A 7,278-nucleotide genomic window follows, 5' to 3' on the forward strand; every position below is an offset into this window, starting at 1 on the left:
TATAAAACAAAAAGCTTTATAACCAAGTTCTGTTTATTTTTGACAAAATATATTTGAAGCAAAAATACCAAATATATGAATCTCCTCAAAATACTATACAGTGAATAGCATTTCTACACAAATCATATAATTTTTATGATATTATATAAATTTTCTAGACATAGATGAAGAGGTTAAATACACTAATATTATTTCTCAAGGCACATTTATTTTGAAGCACAGTTCCATAAATTTGCAAATAAAATTAAATTTTACTTATTATACACAGATCAGTACCTCAAAAATGACCAAATACCTGGATATATGTCCTTTGACAGATTTCTATTTCCTAAACTATAAGGTCAGCTTTAATATAATATATCTCCTATCTTTTCAGTGACACAGAATTTTTAAATTTTAAGCAAACTTCTCCAATAGGCTCAAAATTCACCATATAACTATGGTACTAATACAATTAGTGATGGATTATGTTACAAGAAAAATTCTTAGTTCTTTTAAGAGAGTTTTTTGAAATGAAACACTATATAAACACATGATCCTTCAAACAAATTATGATAATGTATGCACAGCAATAAATTTGGAATAAAGAAGGTATAGACATTTATTCACTACAGGACTTTGATAACACATGCTTTGGACCTAAAAGACAGTTATTTTGCTTTGTAATTGCAGCACTTTTTATAGCTTTGTGAGGAGTTTTAGTTCTATGTTTTTGTTTTGTGACCTCACGTGCTTCATTTATTCAGATGTATTAATGTAATATATGCTTATATGAGTTATATGCCTCTTTCTAATTATAGAATTTTTTAGAAACTCTTGGTAATCATACAGTTTCTAAATTAGAGAGCAATTACCATGCAAGCTAGAACATGCACAGTGACTTAAAGAACTCCTCATTCCAGAGTCTAGCCTTAGAGTTTTCACATATTTGATGATCAATAAATTTATATGGATCATAAAGTTAAGATCTGTTTAATCTTAAAGTAAAAAAAAAATAGGAAGCCAGAGAGGTGCTTCTTCAAAGATGTCAAGCTGTCATTACTGGGAAACCCAAGGGGTCCTAGAGTGCAGTCTGTCTCTCTGATTGATGTAGTTATGTAAAATTCAAATCCTGCTTTTCTTCCCCACAACTTTGGCTTTCCTGTGTCATCTTGTTCTTTGTGTTTCAGTGACCAGAGATTGAGATAGGTTTACACTTATTTGTTCATGCTAAAGACAAAAAACAAACAAACAAAAAAAGAACTAAAAAACAACCTAGTTTGTGAAAAAATCAGAAATTTAAGTACAGTGATCAGGGTAAAATGAGATTCCACTGACTTAAATGTTCCTTTAAGAAAAACTAGATTCAGACATTTCCATTGTGACAGAAATGGGAAAGGGCGTATATGTATGTATATAGTCATATATATATATATATATATATATATATATATATATATATATATATATATATATACACACACATGAAACTAATACATAAAGAACAAATGAACACAAATATTCCTCCGCTAAACTTGGAAATTATATTCCTGTGTATTTTTAATCAGGAATGGGAAATTACTAGTACATTCATTTGATTTTCAAAAATATTTAGTGTGCTTCCAAACCCTTTTATCATGATTCTCTCATTTGTCATTTTCTAACTGAAATAGTACAGGATAAGGAAATTTTTAATCTTCTAGGTTAAATTGGATCCAAAGACTTTATGAGAAATATAAGTAGTTTATGGCATTGTGATATTGCCCTCTATGAAATGAAGTTTGGAACATAGAATATCATTTCATTCTAAAAATTTAAAAATTTATAATTACTCAAATTATAGAATTCACATCAATAGTAGTTCTATTTTATTTTTATTATTACAGAAGCAAGTTTATAAATAAAAAAATGCTAAATTACAGATGGAGATATGGCTCAGTGGTGGAGCACTTGCCTAGCATGTGTGAGGTCCTGGGTTTTATCCTCAGCACCACATGAAAATAAAATAAAATAAAAGTTTATAAAATATCAAGTTAAAACTCATGTCTTCTTTTATAATATGTATAAATATAAGTAATTTTTGAAATCTCTAGATGACATTCCACATGTAAGTTGTATCACTAGAACTCATTAACCTTAGAACAAATGGAAAACTAAAATTAATCATTATTACCTATTAAAAAAGACTCATTTTAGGAGGATATAAATTAAAGAAGCAAACATTGTTAGAAGAAAATATCCTCAATGTACCATACAGAACACAGTCCTCTGGATTGAGTAAAACTATTGGAGCTGAAGTCTGTCTCCTGCATCTACAAGAAACCTCACTAGTATGCTAAAATGTCCTCCTTCCACAGCCTTTTCATGACCCAACTGCACACTACTTCTGAATCTAAGAATGCAGAGGCACTTATCCAGATGGATGAGGCAAAGGATGATGTTTTGCAGGTAATAGCCTAAAGAGTTGCACGTTTTAAGGAAAGACATCTTTAATTTCTGTCTCTGCAGGCCTATAATATTATTGTCTAGAGAAATATGACAAAAATCTCCCTGGAAAACACAGAACTGTGGCTTTCCCAGTGTAACACGTAAGCTATCTCTTAATTTTACTTCTCCTTTGGTGGATAACAGCAATCCTGGGAGAGCTGGTCTCCAAAAATTTTTTTGGACATATTTGGAAAGGCATCTCAATTGGAATCATGTCCAAACAAAATTGCTATTACTCTGATCATAAGATCAAATTGGTCCAGTCAAATTAAACGATTTACAATGCCTCCAATTTGGGGTGAGGGTTTTCTGGCACCTCCCTTGTTTACACCATGGCTCTGAGGGTCCTCTCTCTATCATGTGTGATAGGCTCCTCTTCCCTAGCTTTTTCTCACATGAAGCACCTGGTTTCTGGGTAGTGTTGTATCTGCATGCCACCATTTCTAAAATGGCTTTTTTGTGATTCAGGCTCTGGGTAAAATATTTAAATAAATAAATAATTAATTAAAATTAATAATTAATTAATGAAATTAATCTGAAATTGAAGAAGAAGAAGAAGAAGGAGAAGAAGAAGAAGAAGAAGAAGAAGAAGAAGAAGAAGAAGAAGAAGAAGAAGAAGAAGAAGGAGAAGAAGAAGAAGAAGAAGAACTGAAGGCTACAGGCTGAGGAGATCACAGGAAGATTGAACATGTAGCTGAGTCAGAGCCCATGCTGAAAGGCAACCCTAAGGAACCTGTGATGAGCCATCATATTCACTAATGGAGGTAGAGGGGAGGCCTGCCCTTTCTCTGAGACAAACCATGTAAAATTAGCTTAGTCTTTTCTGTACTATATATAAAGTTATATAAAGCATGAAAAATAAAATGGAGACTTGTGATGTAGAATCAAAAGAAAGTACAATCATTTCAAGCAGGTCACTGAAATTCCAGTGTTGGAGTCAGAAGATACTGCTTTATCACAACCATTGTCAATGTGTGAAGAGTTAATAAAAGTATCATAAAAAAGGGGAAAAAAGGTATTTTGAGAGAGATTTGGAAACTTGAATTAAATGGTAATAAAATCAAATAAAAACTGTAAGGCCTACAGGTAATTTTCCACATGGTTGAAATTGGAGTAGTTTGAAAGCTGCAGAAAAAAAAAAATTATTAGAAATGCAAAAAAAAAAAAAATGAGACCTTCAAAGCCATGTGCAAAAGAAATATAAAATAGGAGAAGGGCATAAATAGTTGAACAAGCATATGTGTGATAAGGCAAGGCTCATTTGTGGAGGAGGAAGCCCTGGGCTTCATGTGCCTTGCAAAAGTTTATCCTCTAGACGAGCCCCCATCCTGGCCCAGCCACTACTCTGCCTTTGCTGAATTGGGTTATTTCCTATTTCCTTGCGTGGCATTGCCCATTGATCACCAAGTTACCACCTGGAATTCTCTCCTCTATGTACACTTATTCCCTGGGAGTATTGTGGGGTGAGTTGTGGCAGAGGGGTTGGCTTGTGTCCCCTAAGCTTTGTGGAGTCTTCTTTTGTTTGGAGCCACAGAGATCTCTTTGGAGAGCTACAGGAGTACAAACAAACACCCTGGTTTTCCTGTGGACTTGATGCACAACATTGAGCAGGTGAATCCAATCATTTTGTCCAAGTTTCCCTGATTTTTAATATAAAAGTGATTGCATCTCTAATTGTGAGCAGTAGAGTCAATCACCCTGATACCTGGACTTTAGCTCCAGTCAGTGAATCAAAAATATCTGGGGAGTACTATCAAGCATTGGATTTACAAAGCTTGCAGGGAGGTTCCTAGATGATATGACTAGTATAAGATAAATGTTAATGGACCAAGGTCCTGAATACATATCATACATTTGTGTTCTGGCCTTTATATATTTATAGAGGCTTGAATAGTTTCTTTTTCCTTTGGTACTTGGGATTGAACTCAGGGGCACATAACCACTGAGTCATATCCCCAATCCCACTTTGTATTTTTATTTATAGACAGTGGCTCACTGAGTTGCTTAGCACTTCAATTTTGTTGAGGTTGGCTTTGAACTCACAATCTTTCTGCCTTAGGCTCCTAATCTGCTGGGATGGAAGATATGTGCCACCTCACTTAGCTTGAATATATCTTTAATTTCTCTCCTTAGATCTTTAATTTCTCTCCTATTTATTTATCTTTAAGATGGGGATAATGCCACTTGCTTCCCAAGACTATAGTGAGAATTAAATGAAGTCATAGATAGTTAGCACTTAGTGCCTAGTGAGTGCTCCATAAGCCAGGGGGATGACAGGCCTTTGTATTTTTGCTTTGTGGGCACCCAGCTTTAGCTCTTTGGGCAAAGCCTTGAAAAACTTAGCAAAACCCTGTTTAAAAAAAATACAAAAATAGGACTGGTGATGGGGATATTGCTCAATGGTGAAGCTTGTTGAATTTCAGTCACTGGTACCAAAAATGTCATTTAATTTAGGACATTGTAATTATTTTATTTGTATGTTCATTTGTGACCTATACATATATGGGCATAACATCATTTACCAGTCTCGTTTCTCAGTGCCTGAATCATCTCTCTTATCCTCTCTTCCATCAGTCTAAACTCAACTATTCTATCTCCAATTTTTTTGAGATCCACTTCTTTTTTCTACTCCATTTTTCTTTTACCTTTCACATATGAGAGAAAAGACTTGACAATTTACTTTCTGCATCTGATTTATTTCATTTAATTTTATGTTCTCCAGATTCATTCATTTCCCACAAATAATATAATTCCATTCTTGTTTATGGCTGAGTAGAATGAGTAAACTTGTGAAAATATGTGTAGATGCTATTTTCTGGGGATATCACCTGCCAGCACACAGGACCTTCAGGGTCCAAGCTCAGCCTGCCATTGTGTGAACCAGGGAATGAAGACAGAGGAAGCAAAAGGTCTCATGTGAACCATTGGAGGTCTTCCAATCCATGGCTCTGACTATTGGTACATGCACCAACCAGCCTGGTAAATTCCAGAGTGTCCTTTATTGTCTGCATTGATGACTAACCTGTCTCAGTGGTCTGTTTTCAGTACAGTTTTGTTCTCAAGAGGAGGGAGTTAATGTGAAGGTAAAATCTCCTGATTCTCCAAGTGTCAGATATAGGATTTGGATCCTTCCCTCAATGCTTTCCCTTTTGTCCATTCATGAAACTGCCTTTTTCTGATTTACATTAGTCCTCTCCTCATGTGGCACCTTTGTATTTATTCTGTCCTGAGTTCTGGTTGGGGGTAGGGAATCTAGAGTCAGAACAAACCTGGGCCCACTGGCCACATGAACTTAATTATTTTATTTATTTATTTTTTCCTTTTCAAGGATTCATGTTTCCCATGTTGTGAAGTGGGATTGACAGCTAGTAATGGTGACAATTAATGACATCAGGAGCAATTGATGACCACGTACTGGACTATTGTTTTTGAGAATTTTATCCCTGACCTCTTCACTGGCAATGAGAACTCCATGAGTTGAAGCCATGTTTACACTCATGTTTCAGGACAGGAATGCTCAGCTGTGTCGAGTTAACTTGCTCAAGGTCACACAGCTAGCAAATGGCAGCTTCGTTTTTGCTGTGGGAACAGAGGGAAAAAATGCACAGATGAGCATGGTAAAGTGTTGGCACATAATGATCAGGTCATAGAGCAGTAAAATGATGTACAGGTGCAATGGAAGGCCTGGCTCTAACCAGGATACAGGCAGGGCCCCTGAGGAGGGGAGAGCAGAATTTGGAGTGCAGTGTAGAAGGAGGATTCACTCCTATCTTAAAGAGGTAGCTCAGAGAGTAACACCACAAGAGGCCTGTGCCTGCCTTGAAGGGAAGGGGCCAAGTTGGTGGTTCCCAAATCTGACATGTAGAAATGCATAATATGAGGATTGGGCTTGCTGGAAAGCCCCAAGCTCCTTGCTGTTGTATGTGCATGTACATAGGCACATACATGGAGGGATGCCCAGATAGTTGATAACCTGTGTAAAATTCAGGGAAGAGTTCATATTGAAGGAACAATTGAAAAGACAGAATTATCATTTTAAATATATTTTAGTCTGTTTGGACTCCTCTTAGGGAGTACTAGAAACATATACCTTACAAGCAAAAAAAAAATTCATTTGTTGACTTCTGAAAGCTCAGATGTCCAAGATCAAGTTTCCAACAGGTTTATTGACAATTGAGAACTTGTTTTTTCATAGACAGCTCTAATTTGAAGGTTTGTGTCCCCTTGGGTAACTTGGTTGAACTCCTCTCCGTTAAGGTGATGGTATTAGAAGGTGAGTCTTTGGGGAGGAGTTTAGGTCCTGAGGCTGAAGACTTCATCAGTGGAATTAATGTTCTAATGAACAGTGCTACATGCTAGCTAGCTTCTTCCACCACATGATGACACAGCCAGAAGCTTCTACCCATTAGAAATATCCTTTCCAAACATTGAATTGCCTTGTGATTTGATCTTACACACTTTGAAAAATGAGTGTCTGTGGCTTAAAAACCACCCAGTCTACCATAGATTATTATAGCAGCTTGATGAGAGTAAGGAAATACACCATCTCTGTCCTCACAGGATAAACTGAGAAGTTTCTTTGCAACTTTCTTTTAATAAATTACAATAATCCTATTCCATGACTTAATAACCTGCAGGACCCCACCTTTGTCTGCCTAGGCTCATGATAAACTACCACAACATTAAAATACATACTCACACAGGGTCTAGGACTGGTCATTTTCCCCCGAGTGTGTATAGCTAAGCTTCTGAAACCTGGACCAGAAAGTAACTGTCAAGTCCTCTCTGTGTTCTTGGCATTAAACTTTCAAA

This window comes from Marmota flaviventris, chromosome 9 (assembly GCF_047511675.1).
Source record: "Marmota flaviventris isolate mMarFla1 chromosome 9, mMarFla1.hap1, whole genome shotgun sequence".
NCBI lineage: Eukaryota > Metazoa > Chordata > Mammalia > Rodentia > Sciuridae > Marmota > Marmota flaviventris.